The sequence below is a fragment of the Mustela nivalis genome, assembly GCF_964662115.1.
Source record: "Mustela nivalis genome assembly, chromosome: 5".
Classification (NCBI taxonomy): Eukaryota; Metazoa; Chordata; class Mammalia; order Carnivora; family Mustelidae; genus Mustela; species Mustela nivalis.
The window spans coordinates 13465521-13483065 of NC_139024.1; positions in this window are offsets into that span (position 1 = coordinate 13465521).

Genomic DNA, 17545 nt, shown 5'->3' on the forward strand with positions numbered 1-17545 from the left:
AGAAAGATTCCCTAGGACTCATTTTTCAGTTGCTTTTTGCCATGCCAAATATCTTGCAAATCTGTAATTTTTAGTTTCTGGTGAAAAAAAACAAAAACAAAAACAAAAAAACAACATAGAACCTATCCTTTAAGATATTTCAGAATCCCTTGTTCCCTGTATCTATTGATTGCTGTACACTATTGACTCAGCATCTATTTTCCTGAACCCATTCAATTGCTTCCATAAGTGAGTGTTTAATCTTTGTGGTCTTAGTTGTGTATATGAATTTCACTATACTGATCATTTTCACAGGTGTCAAGACAATGAATATTACAATATTAGTCATAATTTTCAATACTGAAAATTATTCAGTGACTTGACCAAAGTAATCTGGTTAAAAACCAGCAGAAGACTAGGATTCATGTCTAATTCAATTTGCTTCCTCTATAACTGGTTTTCAAATTTTGTAATGCATCATAATCACCTGGAGTGTTTGCTAAAACATAATTCTGGGCTCTAATCCCAAAGATGCTGATTCAGTAGGTCTGGAATGGCAGGTAAAATATAAATTTCTAACAAGTTCCCAGGGAACATTGATCAAATGCTGGTCATTTTCTATAGAACAAAACAAAGTTTTTTAAAGTTCTTCCTGCCCAAATGTCACCTTCTGGAATCATGTCCTCAAATCTTTCTAATTTTCTATACCTCCTAATATTTTAATAAACTTTTTTGATGCTCATGCCTTAATCTTGAGCTCAACAGGGGCTATTTCTGCAAGTTAGACAGAATACTGGTAGTCCCTCCTTGAAGCATTGTCTTTAAATTCCTAGCAGTTACTCTTGGAAGGGTTGACCTTTTATCTAAATATCTGTAGGATATATAGAATTTCAGTTAAAGAATAACTCCTCTATAATAAATGAACTTGTAACCTTTGCCGGTTTTTTTTTTCTTTTGGTATTCCAAGATTCATTGTTTATGTACCACACCCAGTGCTCCATGCAATACATGCCCTCCTTAATACCCGCCACCAGGTTCACCTGTCCCCCCAACCCCCCTCGCCTCCAAAGCCCTCAGTTTGTTTCTCAAGTCCAGTCTCTCATGGTTCATCTCCCCCTCCAATTTCCCCCAATTCACTTTTCCTTTCCTTCTCCTAATGTCCTCCATGCTATTCCTTATGTTCCACAAGTAAGTAAAACCACATAATTGGCTTTCTCTGCTTGACTTATTTCACTCAGTGTAATCTCCTCCAGTTCCATCCATGTTGATACAAAAGTTGGGTATTCATCCTTTCTGATGGATGAGTAATATTTCATTGTATGTATAGACCACATTTTCTTTATCCATTCAGCTATTGAAGGGCACCTCAGCTCTTTCCACAGTTTGGCGATTGCAGACATTACTGTTATAAACATTGGGGTACAGTCTCTTCAATAAATGGGGCTGGGAAAATTGGACAGCTATGTGTAGAAGAATGAAGCTCGACCATTCTCTTATACCGTACATGAAGATAAACTCAAAATGGATGAAAGACCTCAATGTGAGGCAGGAATCCATCAGAACCCTAGAGGAGAACATGGGCAGTAACATCTTCAACATCAGCCACAACAACTCCTTTCAAGATATGTCTCCAAAGGCAAAGGAAACAAAAGCAAAAATGAACTTTTGGGACTTCATCAAGATCAAAAGCTTCTGCACAGCAAAGCAAATAGTCAACAAAACAAAGAGACAACCCATGGAATAGGAGAAGATATTCACAAAAGATATTACAGACAAAGGGCTGATATCCAAGATCTATAAAGAACTCAAATTCAACACACAAAAAACAGACAATCATATCAGAAAATGGACAGAAGACATGAAAAGACACTTCTCCAATGAAGACATACAAATGGCTAGGACACACATAAAAAACTGTTCATCATCATTAGCCATCAGGGAAATTAAAATCAAAACCACATTGAGATACCACCTTACACCAGTTAGAATGGCAAAGATTAACAAGACAGAAACAACAAATGTTGGAGAGGATGTGGAGAAAGAGGAGCCCTCTTACACCTTTGGTGGGATGCAAGCTGGTGCAGCCACTTTGGAAAAGAGTGTGGAGATTCCTCAAAAAATTAAAAATAGAGCTATCTTATCCTATTGCAATTGCAGTGCTAGGTATCTGCCAGTGTTAAGAATACAGAATTCTTGACTTCCTCCTCCACTCTCCCATGTATAGAGCCAAACCCCATGGAATGCCAGCTCTATTTTCTCCAAATGTCTTTTGAGCATCTTTATGGGCATTGATACCATTAAGCCAATCACTTATTTCAAGTAGTGTTTGGACTCACATATACATGAAAAATTCAAATTATTTTTTACAAGACACAAGGAGCATATAATTAAATTAATTCCAAGAGAAACCTATAGTTCCCCAAGAAAAATGTACAACCAAAACTAAATATCTAAAACCTGAGTTGAATCTCATGTGTGCATTCAATATGAAAAATGATTCTTTAGATGCAAAATGTCATTTTGAATTTAGTTATTCATATCTTGTAGTTTAGATACTGACAAGATTTTAGACACTAGTATAATTAATCTCCAGGAATATAATTCTTTTTTTCCTTTTTTCCTTTCACCAATTAGAAAAAAAAAAAAAGTGCAGTGGGACGGTACCTTAAGACAAATGAGGCAGCATTCAGGTAAAACTGACTCTATGCCAAAGATTTATTTGAATTTGAGTTATGACAATCCAAAAAGAGATCTTTTCACATTAAAAATAGTAGATTTGAAAGTATTCTTTGACATGGAACATTGTGTACAAAAAATCTGAAAAGCATTAAAAGAACCTAAGATAGTAAGCATTTTCATTAAATTGTCAAGAAAGATTTCTAAACAATAAAACAGTCATAACATAAAAATGCTACACTTGTACCAACTCAGACATGCATTTTGTGATAGAAGACATGAAGATTAATGGACATCAGAAAGACTCTATGTCACTGAAGTATTTCATTTGGTTTGACAGCAAGGATGCATTTATAAAGCGCACAATTGCAATGAAAGATAATTCTGGAAAATGTCTACATTTTGCTTATTGTCCTACATCTCAATTCTGAATAAGTGTCTCTAAACCTGTATAAGTAAACTTTATGGGAGTTTGGAAAAGAATAAAGCAAATTACATCCCAAGAAATGAAAGTTACCGGGTCATTTGTGCAGTCTCTATCCTTGGCAAAAACATTAAAGCTTCTCATCTAAAGAGTAAGCTGTAAGATTAATTAAATAAATTAAAAATTAAGCTGTTGCTTATTGGACACAACAGTATTTTTTTTCTGGGTATTTCTATCAGCTTCAGGTTGAGGTCAGCTCATTTCTAATCTCTGTCTCTGACTTAGGAAGTCCATCTGTCCATAATTCAGGTCTTTTGAAATTTCTTTTATTCATGTTACTAGTAATGACTCACTCATTAACAATCCCCTTTTGATTATTAATTTCTTCCTATTGATCCTTTTCCTAGTCTCACAAAAACTTGTATTTTTTCCACCAGTAATTCCACGATGAAATACATAATACATATCAATTATTCCCTATAAGAATGGCCCAGCACACAGTTCTAACACACAGTTCTATGTAGTATAGACCATCTCCAGAATTTAACATATGTAACAGTCACCTTTACATTTAAGTGGAAAGCTATAAGAATTTTTTGGAAAAGTGTTTTTTTTTTTTTAATTACCTAAAGTTCATGAGGTTATTGCAATACTGTGTTGATGTAAGGATTCCTTAACTTCTGTAGAAGTCAGAGTTTCAAATCAGTTATAAATACTACTGGGTGAAAATTGACAAATTTTAAAATACCAAAAGAAATAAATGAAAGTGATATATGTACAATCATGATGAGAGGGTTGCAAATAAAGTCTACCTACTTTGATTTTCTATAAGGATATTATTTCAAAACTAATGGTATTATATATAGCATACCTTGACTTCAACTCACAATCAGACTTATAATATGAACCTTTCCACACCTTTCAAAAGAACTACATCTTTACCAATTTGGTGAACAAAGTAATACTACTTGTCTTTTATTTCTTATTCTAATTATATACCCACTTCTCCCTTATAATGTGAATGTCTTCATCACTTCCTTATGATTAGTAAAGAACCTGAGCTTCACTTAGTCATTTCAAAGTTTGGTCTTGGGATACCTGTGTTGCTTGTTCAGTTAAGCAATTGACTTCGGCTCAGGTCATGATCTGAGTCCTAGGATCAAGCCCCATGTCTGGCTCCGTGCTCAGTGGGACATCTGCTTCTCTCTCTTCTTCTCCCCCTGCTTGCTCTCACTCTGTCTCTCTCTCAAATAAAATCTTTTTTTTTAAAAGTTTGTTTTTAGTTATGAAGAGAAAACTAGATTTTCTTATCTCTATTCCAGAAGCCCCATTTTTCCTATTGATACTGCTGCTCCCAGCCACAGTGTCCCTACAATACACTAGAGCTGCCGACATCAGGGAGAGCTTGTTTTGACCTAATATCTCCCCCATTTTTTGATAGTTTGGTTTTCTTGATTGTGTTTCCAGGTGGCTAGTGTGGGGGGAACTCCTATGATTCTCTTCCATCTGGTTGACTTTAAATAAGTTCTCAACTACAACCAATGTTACCTAAGGTTTAAAAAAAATTACGAGTCTTAACTTGCCTTCAGTCTGCTTCCAAATAACCAGGAGCATCTTGCCCCCGCTTCTGAAAGCCTTTTTAGAAAGAGATTTCAGTAGCTGGACAAGAAGAAGTAGTTTGTTCTCTTTTTGAGTTGGTAAACCCACCTGCATGCCCTGTATTGACCAGTTCTCAAGATTATCAACAGAAAGTCATTCCTTTCATACAAACAATTTTTGTAACAACCGATATCCTATACTAATTATTTGTTTCATAACAATAATACATGGGCGAGTCAAATTGAAGAAAATGCTCTGGATTGAAAAATTAAAAGTCCTGCTTTTGTATCTCCTTGTTGACACACTGAGGAAGTTAAAGATAAGTAAAAGATGTTTTCATGTGTAAATATAACTATCTGCTGGAAACATTGCATTCATTGGTTTGCTTTTTGGAACTCAAAGCAAAACAGAAAGGAAAAGGCTCTGGGTCAAAAGGCAAGCATGTGGCTTCTGGTCCTTGGTTTCTGCTGGTTACTGTGCCATCTTAACCAAGACACAACTTCGGGTCCACTTTCCTCAACTTTATCTCTAAAATTAGGGTGCTGAAATTTATAAGCCTTAAAATCTTCCAAATGCTGAGCTTCCATAAAAGAGAACAAAAATCAAGTATTCAGATCACGAAATGCTTGTCTATCATTTAAAAAAAGAAAAAGAAACTTGCACACAAATTAGCATCCATTTCCATAAATATTCACCGGGCACCTGCTTTCAAGGTATTATCATCTCTAAGTATTGTTGGAGTTGTAGGATGAAAAAATCTCCAACTGGGTGAGGTAATGGAAATTAGAAACCTTGCATGCCATTATCCTGAATTTATGATAGGGAACTTAAGGCCACAGGTAAACTATGCCACATGAACCTCCCATCTTGACCTTTATTCTAACGACATTTTAGTAATATATGTCATTGAACAAAATATCCTATATCTCTTCCTTCTCAAGCTTTACATCCAAGAGGGTAGAAGAAGTTGTTATGACATACAGCTAGTATGGCATATACAAGATTTCCTTAGTAAAAACATATAAAGCTACATCCCTCATTCATTAATTCATGTCAATAAACATTAATGAAAAGTACTATTTTAGTGACTGTGGAGAATTTAAATACAAGCTAATTTTGGTTTTCCAACTTCAGAAGCTCAAATAATATAAAAAGAGATGAAGAGGAGTGAATGGGTAGCTCAGTCAGTTAAGCGTCCAACTCTTGATTTGGGCTCAGGTCAAAATCTCAGGACCCTGAGATTTCCCAGCACGCAGATTTTTAGAAAAATCTTAGTTGAGGGAAAAAAAATCTAGTGAGCCAAGTATCTTGTATCTAGTACATATTGAACATTTAAAATTGTGTATTGCCTTCATGGTGAATACTCAGTGATAATTATTACCAGACCTTATTCATGGATAAGAAAACCAGAACAGAGATAGATGGAAAAACTTGTTCAAACAGCAAGTAAATGGTGAAACATGTGTGTTTTAAAGGCAAACAGGCGAGCTCCAGAACTTATTGATGTGTGCGCGCGCGCACACACACCCACACACACCCACACCCACACACACACACACACACACACCTTTTCTTAGCCATAGAACTAAGGCTGCTTCCAGAAGGACCTTCTTGTATACACCAGAAAACCAGTCACACTTTTCATCTACTATTCCAGCAGAGTGAAAGGAAAACAAAGATCCAATTAATCAAAAGAATGAATTAGTCAAAAGTAAGTTTGGTATACATATAAATCATTTAATTAAATGAGGCCAGTTTAAGCAGATGCTATAAAATTTAAGGCAAGCATTGAAGAATTATGAGATAATGAGTTTACCTATGCCAATTTCTGTTTCAAAAGGCTTTGAGAAAACAGGAGGGAACCATGAGGGAACAATTTCTTATTAAGAATCTGAAAAACAGGAGCGCCTGAGTGGCTCAGTGGGTTAAGCCTCTGCCTTCGGCTCAGGTCATGATCTTGGGTCTTGGGATCAAGTCCGGCATTGGGATTCTCTGCTCAGTGGGGAGCCTGCTTCCTCCTCTTTCTCTGCCTGCCTGTCTGCCTACTTGTGATCTCTATCTGTCAAATAAATAAATAATATCTTAAAAAAAAAAAAAAAAGAATCTGAAAAACAGGGGCACCTGGGTGGCTCAGTGGGTTAAAGCCTCTGCCTTTGGCCCAGGTCATGATCCTGGAGTCATGCGATTGAGTCCCCGCATCAGGGTCTTTGTTCAGCAGGGAGCCTGCTTACCCCCCTCTCTGTCTGCCTCTCTGTCTGCTTGTAATCTCTGCCTGTCAAATAAATTTTAAAAATCCTTTAAAAAAAAAAAAGAATCTGAAAGACATAGAAAATGTTTAAAAAAAATAGGCTACCAAATTTTTTGTATAAGCCATTGTATCAAAATAAGGTAACTGTTAATTCTAAAGAAAAATCTAAGTAAAATATGGAAAAAAAAGGAAAAAAAATGTACCAAAATGTTAATGGTCTTAATGGTCTTAAAAATTATAAGTAAATTTATTTTCTTCATTTCTCTTTAGTTGTATCTACAAAAGTCATGCTTGTTTTACAGTTATTTTTAATTATTTTAAAGTATATATTGTAATTTAATATAATTATAAATATTGTATACATGCATTTACTTCAAACAAATAGAGTTTATTGTTAAGAATTAAACTTTACTTGGAAAGTAATTTTTTTTAAATGTCAACAATTTCAAAATGTTTCATACTACAATCTACTATGAATCATTTTAAGAAAAATAAAATACGTGGTATTATTTAGGGTATAAATAATTAGCATTATTATTCTGTCCACATGCATTATTCATTTAAGAAAAAATGTGTTTGTAATTTATAAGAGAAAGCTGTTATTTCTTGATTAAAAATAGGAGATGGCAACCTTGTCTCCATTATGCTGTTATGAAGGTTGCAAAAGCCTTATAATATTTATTCCTGTAAATGACCCTACATCATACATAATGTTGGATCAGTAGAAGTTTTTATGCAACTAGTCATGTTATAAAGTACCTCTGACCAAAAGTCACTTCATAAAATTAATTACAGGGAATTTTAGATATACAAAAGTTGGCAGAATTGTGTGAATTTTCATGTACTTTTCATTAAGGTCAGACAGGTATCAACCCATGGCCCATCTTACCCCATCCACAACCCCTTTCATAGTTTCTATTTGTTATTACTTGGAGGCAGACCAAGGGTACTGTAACAGTTTTATTCAAAAACATTTGTTATCTGTCAGTATAAGTGTTTTTCTTCTTTTATTGTTTTTTTTTTAACAAAAACATCTTTATCAAGTAACAGTAATTAACTCATAATATGGTAGCATCCAGTTGGTGTAAAAATTTTCTAATTGATTTGTAAATTATATAAATACATTTTGGGTTCTTTTATATAATCTTTTAAAACAACTTTTAAAAATCCATACATTAGGACTGATTGATGTTATTAATATCTCTTTTTATCTGTAGCTTTCCTTTCTATTTTTTCCTTGCAATTTATTTCATTAAAGTAAAAAAAAAGTTATTCATCCCATTCAGTTTCTTACACATTAGATTGTCCTAATTGTACATTTAAAATTTAACTTATTTTCCTATTTTTCATCACGTAGTGATAGATATAGAGATTCAGTCAGGTCCAGTTTCAATCCTTTTTTTCTTAACAAGAATATATACATTAATGTATCTTGTCATTGGGATAGAAAGAATAATTCATGGTCTCCTTTTTTTCCCTAGCAGTTCTTAATGTTGCATTAGTTCAGTAGGGTGAAAGTTTAATGACGTCCTCTCTTCTTCATTTAGTCTTTCCAACAATTCTTTAAAAAGTAACTTTGCCTTTTCTATTACTTCTGTGGTCAGTTGTAAAAGCTTGTTTTTAAAAATCAAAGTAAATATTTGATTTTTCTCGTGATTACCATACACAACTATAAACTGGTTTTTCCAGAATCACTCAGTGATGTTCAGTTCTTTATTTTAAGAATAATTATGAAGTCATTAATTTAAACATATTTTGTGTTTTTGTTTTTTATCTATTCTTCCTCTTTTTAAAAAAAGATTTTATTTACTTATTTGACAGACAGAGATCACAAGTAGGCAGAGAGACAGGCAGAGAGAGGGGAGGGGAAGCAAGCTCCCTGCTCTGAGCAGAGAGCCTGATTCTGGGCTTGATCCCAGGACCCTGACATCATGACCTAAGCCAAAGGCAGAGGCTAAACCCATCTAACCACCCAGGTGCCCCTGTATTCTTCCTCTTGATATTCAAATTAACCCATGTTGGACTAGGAGAAGCCTCTTCAAATTTGCACCCAAGATTTTCTGACATTTCCTAAGAGGTCTTTGATAGTTTTTTTAATGTCTGATGTGATAATATGTTCCAGGTTCATCTCATTTATTTTCTTCCCTAAGCATTAAGTCAGCCATTTCTCAAAAGAGAATTGGTTCTGTTTGATGAAAAATGAAAGCCAATCTCTGGGCATAATGGGTAGGCACATCTACTTGACTAGTTACAACTTCTAGCCCTTTTCAGTGAACAGAACTGATAAATATTATTTTTTTGTTTTTTTGGGTTTTTTTTTTCAAAAAGATAAAGCATCTCATATATTTAGAGAAGGATCAGAGATAAGAATATACCTATTTCCCTGATCTAGAAAATCCCCCAAAATCTATCAATAAGTTGCTATAATTAATAAGTAACTTTTAAAAGTCCTCAGAATACAAATAAATATTGAAAAATTCATTATATTTCTGGGCACTTGGGTGGCTCAGTGGGTTAAGTGTCTGCTTTCAGCTCAGGTCATGATTCCAGGGTCCTGAAATAAAGCCCCATGCCAGATTTCCTGCTCCATGAGGAGTCTGCTTCTCCCTTTCTCTCTGCCTGCTGCTCCTCCTGCTTTGTGCTCCGTGTCAAATAAATGAACAAAAACTTTAATAAAATTAATTGTATTTCTAACAGTAATGATAAATATTGATATTAATAAACACTGCCATTTATAATAGCTTCAAAAATGTGACATACTTCAAGATAAATTCAACAATATGCATGTGAGACTTCTTACTGAAAACCACAAAACACTGATGAGAGAAATTAAAGGTGGAAATAAAAAGTAATAAGTACTATGTTCATAGACTGGAATGGTTCTAAAATATCAGTTCTCTCCTAACTCATCCATCAATGCAATACAATGGAAACCTCAGCTTTTTTAAAAATAGAAATTGAAAAGTCAATACTCTAATTTGTATAAAAATATAAACAAACTTGATTAATCAAAACAATTTTGGAAAAGGAAGAATCTGAGAAAACTTACATTTCAGGATTTTCTATAATGCTAAAAATAAATCAAGAAAGTAAGGTTTTTGCATAAGGGATGACAAAACAGACCATCTCATAAGGACATCATCGCAGGGAGACCATAAGAACTAAAGAACGCACAGCAGGGCATCTACCATAGAAGAGCATTGGGGGTGGGGCACCTGAGTGGCTCAGTGGGTTAAAGCCTCTGCCTTCAGCTCAGGTCATGATTCCGGGGTCCTGGGATCGAGCCCCACATTGGACTCTCTGCTCAGCAGGGAGCCCACTTCCTTCTCTCTCTCTCTGCCTGCCTCTATGCCTACTTGTGATCTCTGTCTGTCAAATAAATAAATAAAATCTTTAAAAAGAAAAGAAAAGCATTGGGGGTCAGTAAGGGCAAGTGTCAAGTAACACTTTATAGAGGAAACCAAATTTAAGCCATGATCAGAAGACAGAAGTTTTCCCCTCCAGGCAGCGGGAAACACGGAGGTCAATCCCAGCAGTGACAAAGCTGCCTGTTGAAAGAAACAAAGAAGACCATCAAAAATAGATTACAGAAGAATATAATTCAGCTTAAGAGGAGCAACTGGCATGTCACCCTAAAAAGGGTAGGAGAAGGTGGTGACTTAGATCTATTGTGGCAGTAGGGAAGTCCCATGAGATGGCGAGAGCTATTTTGGACCAGCCGGCAGGGAGTTGGAAAAGGGAGAGGCTCTTTGTGAAACTGAAAATGACAGTGTCCAGTCATCAGTTGGATAAGAGTCTCAATCAGAAAAGAGATATTGAAGGATAGATTTGAGAATAAAAAAGTGAGCATAAATGGTCACAGTAGCCATGAGAATGGATGTGGTGGCCTCAAAAGAAGGAAGAGAATAGAAGGCACATGGGAGCAAATCCATCCAACAGAGTAGATTTAAGTTGATAACTTTTCAAAGCAAGCTGGCAAATACATATTACAATGTAAAATGTGCATATCATATCATCTGAAACACCATTATCCACTTCTACCTCAATGTAAAATACTCCCATCTATATAAAGGAGGCACATTGCCCTTTTTGTCATAGAGCAATAATGAAAGGGCCTAAGTGTTTCAATAGGGACATGGAAAAAAAATGAATAAACAGACGTACACACTATGAAATACTGCACAGCAGTAGAAAAACTGAAGCAGACCTATATGTCCAGCCATGGACAGCTTCTCCAAGACATCTTCTTAAGGTTTTCCTCTTTGTTTGTGCTTTTGGATGATATTTACCAGGATATTTTTAAATGCTAAGAGGAAAGAGACTGTACAGAAAGTAAAGGGCACAGAGAGGGATTTTAATGAGAAGTGATAGAAGCTAGAGCTTTGGGAGAAGACAACCACTTCCTTCCAGAATAGAATGAAAGAAAGGGTGGACACACATTCTGAGGGGGGGGGGGAATATTTCTTTCTACTCTTCTCCCAATTTTTCTTTATCTTAATAAGTTATTATGTTGACACTCTATTCAACCACTTGCCCAGTCTGAGGAACCCTTTATATCTCCTGCTAAATTTTTGGAATATCCTCTGTATTACTTTTCTAGGGCTGCTATATCAAATCAATCACCACAAACTGAATGGTTTACAACAACAGAAATCCATTCTTACAGTTCTTTAGGCCAGAAGTCAGAACCAAGGTGTCCCTGGAGCCACACCCTCTTCTAAAGCTCTAGAGGACTCCCCTCCCTTGCCTCTTCCAGCTTCAGGAGACTCCAGCTGTTCCTTGGCTTATGGAGACACAGGGCTGCCTCTGTTTCACACGGCCTCCTCCCCTGTGATTTTCTTTTCCATCTGTGTCTTCCATAAATTACCTGAAACTGAACCCTAATCCACAAAAATCTCATCCCTAGATCTTTAGCTTAATCCCATCTGCAAAGACCCTTTTCCCAAATAAGGTCACACTGACAGATTCTAGAGGTTAAGACATGGGAACATATCTTTTGTGGAGGGCACCGCAATTCAAACCACTACACACTCTTAATCTTTTTTCTTTTGATAAAGACCTCCTTTCTCCTATTTTTATGTCTGAAGATGATATAACTTTAGATCACAGGGAATACACACATAAAATTAAAATAGAACATGCATCAAATGGTACAGGATGGATCAGGAAGTCCAGTATTTGAAGAGCTCAATGTCTGATCATGAGTAAGAAAATGGGAGAAGAGGAAGAATTCCTGAAAAAAAACCAACTCTCAAGCTCTCTCGTCAATATATTTTTATTATAGGAAGAGGCTGGTCATGGTGATTGGAAAAGAAAGCCATTTGGGAGAATACAGAAGACACAATACGAGAAGGGCATCATCTATTTAAAAAATTCTTTATATAGTTTATGTTTCTTTGTCAGGTATAAACAGGGTCTGCTGGATCTGATAATCATCTTAAAAATTCAAAGAAGAATCTTCCAGTCTTGTGAATGAAGCTACCCTTTGTAGTCTCTATATAACACAGAGTGTCAGAGAGAAGCCATGACAAAGACCTGCCTTTGGTGATGCTACTGAGGATATCTGAAGCTCTTGTGTTATTCACTGTTACTTCACAGATCTCAATTTGCTTGTGAGATTATAAACTTGCTGAAGATGAGAGCATGGAAACTAACACTTATCTCCCATGAGGATTTCTGAGCATGTGCTCAAAAAACAGAAATATGTTCATCACTGGAAAAGCAGGGAAACTAAAATCTAACTTCACAACATGGGTTCTGGAATGTCAGGAGAAGGAAGTCATGCCTTCTGATTCACAGAGTTAATAATTCTAAACCGATTCAAGACAGACTCTCCCCTGAACCACGGAAGAGGTGAGTCCTGGGGAGGAACAGGTAACCCTGGGACTTTAGGACAGTGGGGACTAAAGGAGGCAATGCCTCACCTCTAAACCCACAGCTCCTTCTTAGCATGTTCTCTCCCCCCAAGAAGCTCACAACTTTGGGGGCTTCATCTTTCTCAAATGCAAAATAATGTAAGGATCAAACAATATGAACAAAGGCTTTCAAAAGGGTAGCGCATGGTGCATGTGTGGTGTGGAGAATTATTTTATCACCACACACTGAGTAACCTATGCTAAACACATTGCAACAAATAACTCCAAATGATCTTGGAAGCAGGCTGTACGAGAATGATCAGACTTCAACAAAGTTACTTGTTACATGAAGCAGTTGAGCCTCTGATGCATTCCATCCTGCAGTTTTGGTTTGTTTCATTTTTTTATTTTAAAAATAAATGGTGAGACACTCTTTGGCTAAATTCACATATCAGAAGGGCAAGTGAAGAAGGAGGCATAAACCTGTGTAGCTGACAGCTGCTTCAAAAGAATTATAGATCAAAACTGCTGTTGCAGCAGGTGCAAGCAGCAGATCAATAGCAAAATGCTTTCCTTAGGGGTCTAAAGAGGCAGAAGGGAAGAGAAAAATCTGTTTCAGCTCTTTCTGTTCAGTCTGTCTCTACAAACAAGACTCTGAGGGAGGAGAGAATCCAATACAACCCTTCACTCGACTTTTTTTTTTTTTCCTTAAGGATCTCCTCACTAATCCCACAAGATGTCCTATGCCACAAATTGATATAGTAGGAAAGACAGTTTCACAAACCATCTGGTGAATTTCTCCCAAGAAACTGCAGAAGTAAATGAAAGCTTTCCTCTCTTAGCACCTCCTCAGATTCACTACACACACACACACACACACGCACACACACACACACACACACACATCCATAGCCCTCTGGGGAATTAGTGTATGAAGTAGCATTAGTCATGAAGAGATGGGTGAATCTTATGAGCTTTACAACGTATTTGGTACAACGTATTTGGTACAAGGCTGTCTATCAGTAGCAGTGTGATAAAGCCATAAAAATAATAATCTAACTTGTAAAGATATTTTATAAATACAGTACAAGATAAAAGTAAATAACTATAGAAGGAGGGGCATGATGGCAGAGAGAAGTAGGAAACTCTGTTTCACCTGGTCCTTTAAAGTGAGCCAATTATCTACCAGAACACTCTGAACACCCATGAAATCAGACCGAGATGTAGGATTATACACTTCTGGATCTCTACGGGGGCAGAAGACATCAGTGGAGAGGTAAAGCAGAGTAGGAATGATCGGACTGATATCGGAGGAGAAGCAGAAGGGGGAGGGAGCCCCCAGAAGTGACCCACTGGAAAGTAATACCCCAATACGAAAGTGCCCTGTGATTGGGGACCAGCATTAACTTGAAGTCTAGTTAAAAGCACTCAAAAAGAGCAAAAGATCTTAAGGGGCAACTGGTGATATCGGGCAGTATCGGCACAGGCCTAAGCCCACAGACCCAGGACGGCCACCACCAGTGTCCACCTTTGCCAGAGAGACTCCAGCGTAGCATCCAGTTCCTGGTCCTGGAGCCCCCAGGACTGCACAGCTTGCAACACTGCTCAGCCAGGGGTGTACTCCCGCCCTTGCATGAGGGAGTCTGTGGGCACTGTCTAGAACCACAGCCTTTACTCTGTGCTCACTGTGTGACCCGGGTCTGAACAACACTCCCCAATGGTCCCAGAGCGTGCTCCATGCAGGTGCCAGCCACTGGTCTCTACGACTGGCCTAGAGTCTGGACACTTCCAGGAACTCAGCGAGATCTCTGGTCAGGATCTCTTGGTGGGCAGTGACCTGAGAAACCCTGAGGTCTGGACCCCAGACAGCAGTCCGGGCAAAGGCAGCCACTGGAATTGGACTCCCTGAAGCAGTATCACTCAAGGTTTTAGGGGCAAAGACAAGCAGGTACTTCGGGCGACCCTGAGACAGTGGCTGGGGATGTGCATTGTCTGTGGGAGGTTGCAAGGCTCAGCGGAGCTTGCAAAGGGGGAGTCTGTGTGCTCTGGACCACCCAGAGGGGAGCAGACTGAGGCTTCTCTCTGAGACTGGGTGCAGTTTGCTTTCCACTAAACTTCCAAAAGGCCACAAAAAGCCACCAAAGAACAAAAACCTCCAGAGAATAAAATCCTGAAAAACTGGTTTCCACAGAGTCCAGCCCCTTGATAGGGGCAGGAGGACTCAACCCAAGCAAGACTGACTGAAAAATGATGTGGCAGGCCCCTCCCCCAGAAAGCCAGCCAAAAGAATGAGAGGACAACCACCACAGGGTCCCCATAAAACTGTAGAACTGCAGTATCAGGGGAAAACAATACATTAAGCTGCCAGTACTGCCCTAAAACCTGTATATTTCATAGACAAAACTTTTATTTTTAATTCAGTCTCACTATTCCTGTTCTTTTTAAAATTTTTAACCTCCTTACCATTACAACTTGAGGTTTAATACAACTTATTCCATAATAACCTTTTAACTTCAACTTTGTTCATTCATATACCTATAGTTTTCTTTTTCTTTTCTATTTTCTTAGTATACATATACATATAAGCTTCAAGGTAATCCTCTTTCCCTAATCAATACTACCCCTATATATAAACCAGTTTTAATCTCCTTTTGTCTCTGGGAAGTTGAGTCCTTTAACAAAGATATCAAGATGCACCCAGGGAGAATCAAAATAACCTTCCTCTCCCACATCAAGGATTTATAACCACCCTCCCTTCTTTTTCTTCTGTCAGTGTTTCTTTATATTTGTTTTTGTTCTGGTAGTATATAAATCTTATCATCAGGGTTCATTTGGGCTGGGTTCTTTTTTTTTTTTTCTTGTCATTTCCTTTTGTTGGTCTTTTTGTTTGTTTTTGTTTATATACCTTATAAATCTCTCAGTAATAGAGAGATCATCCAAGGAGAAAATCCATAAAAAAATGAGAGCATTGAATGACACATTGGACCAGATGGACCTCAGAGATATATACGGAACAGTACACTCTAGAACAGTAGAATACTCATCCTTCTCGAGCATACATGAACTTCTCCAGAATAGACCACATACTGGGTCACAAATCAGGGCTCAATCAATACCAAAAGACTGAGATTATTCCCTGCATAGTCTCAGACGACAATGCTTTGAAACTGGAACTCAACCACAAGAAAAAGTTTGGAAGGAATTCAAACACTTCTACACATGTCTCTGTATCTTCACACACAGTTCTCCCTTTTTATAATGACACCAGTCATATTTAATTATGGCCCATCCTAATGACCTCATCTTAACTAATGATACTGCAATGCCCTTGTTTCCAAATAGGGTGAATTTCTGAGATTCTGGGAGTTGAGACTTCAACATATGAAATTTGGGATGACATAATTCAGCCAATAGCTCTCTGTCAGCCCTGGATTCAGTCATTTCTCCAAGGAGTTCTGGCTCCTTTTATTAGAAATTGGTATTTTAAAGCCAGCATGTATTGCTAGATGGACGCTCTAATTTGGGGACATTACAGGTAATGGCTCCCTCCATGGACATACCTAGGAAATATATATGTCAACACATCTACTTCTACTGTCATATCTACACCTGGACCTAAATATAGGTATCAGTGCAAACATATATGGACTGAGTTCACAATGAAACCTACAAATTATAATCTAATGACACAGAATTTATTATAACCTTCTTTCTTTCCTTATTGTAAGATTCTCTCTAATAGTTAGAAACCTGCGTCTCCTTTTCCATAGAATATTTATTTATCTGCTCAGGCCATGATTGTACATATAGTCGTTTTAGAATTGATAAACTAGGCCACTGTGTAAAACAAGCATTGTGAGTTCTTAGTCCAGAATGTAAGGAACTTGGAAGTGCTAACATGGAACTCACTCACTGTTGGTGAGAGTGAAAAATGGCAAAGCCACATTGGAAGACAATTTGATGATTTCTTACAAAATTAAAGACTCTCCTACCACGTGATGCAACAATTGAGCTTGTGCATTTACACAATGGAGTTAAAAATGCATATTCATACAGAATCTCACATGAAATTCATGACAGTTTCATTCATAACTGCCAAAACTTGAAAGTAATTGAAATAGTCTTCAATAGGTGAATGGGTAAATAAACTGTAGCAAATTCAGAAAATGGGATATTATGCAGTGCTCAAAAGAAATGAGATATCAAACCATGAAAAGACATGGAGGGGGGCGCCTGGGTGGCTCAGTGGGTTAAGCCACTGCCTTCGGCTCAGGTCATGATCTCAGGGCCCTGGGATTGAGCCCCACATTGGACTCTCTGCTCAGCAGGGAGCCTGCTTCCCCCTGCCTCTCTGCCTACTTGTGATCTCTCTCTCTCTATCAAATAAATAAATAAAATCTTAAAAAAAAAAAAAGACATGGAGGAAACCCAAATGCTTATAACCAAATGGAAAGACCCAACCTGAAAAGAAAAAACAAGTGTGCGATTCCAGCTATATGGTATTTTAGAAAAGATAAAACAATGGAGACAGTCCAAAATATCAGTGGTTACAGGGATTTGCGAGGAGGGAGCAATGAATAGACAGAGTACAGAGGACTTGTAGGGCATGAAACTATTCTATATGATATTATAGTGATGAGTACATGTCACTCTACATTTGTCAAAACCCATAGAATGTACACCACCAAGAATAAACTCCAATCTAAACTGCAGACTATGGGTGATAATTATTTGTGCATCTAAGTTCATTAATTATAACAAGTA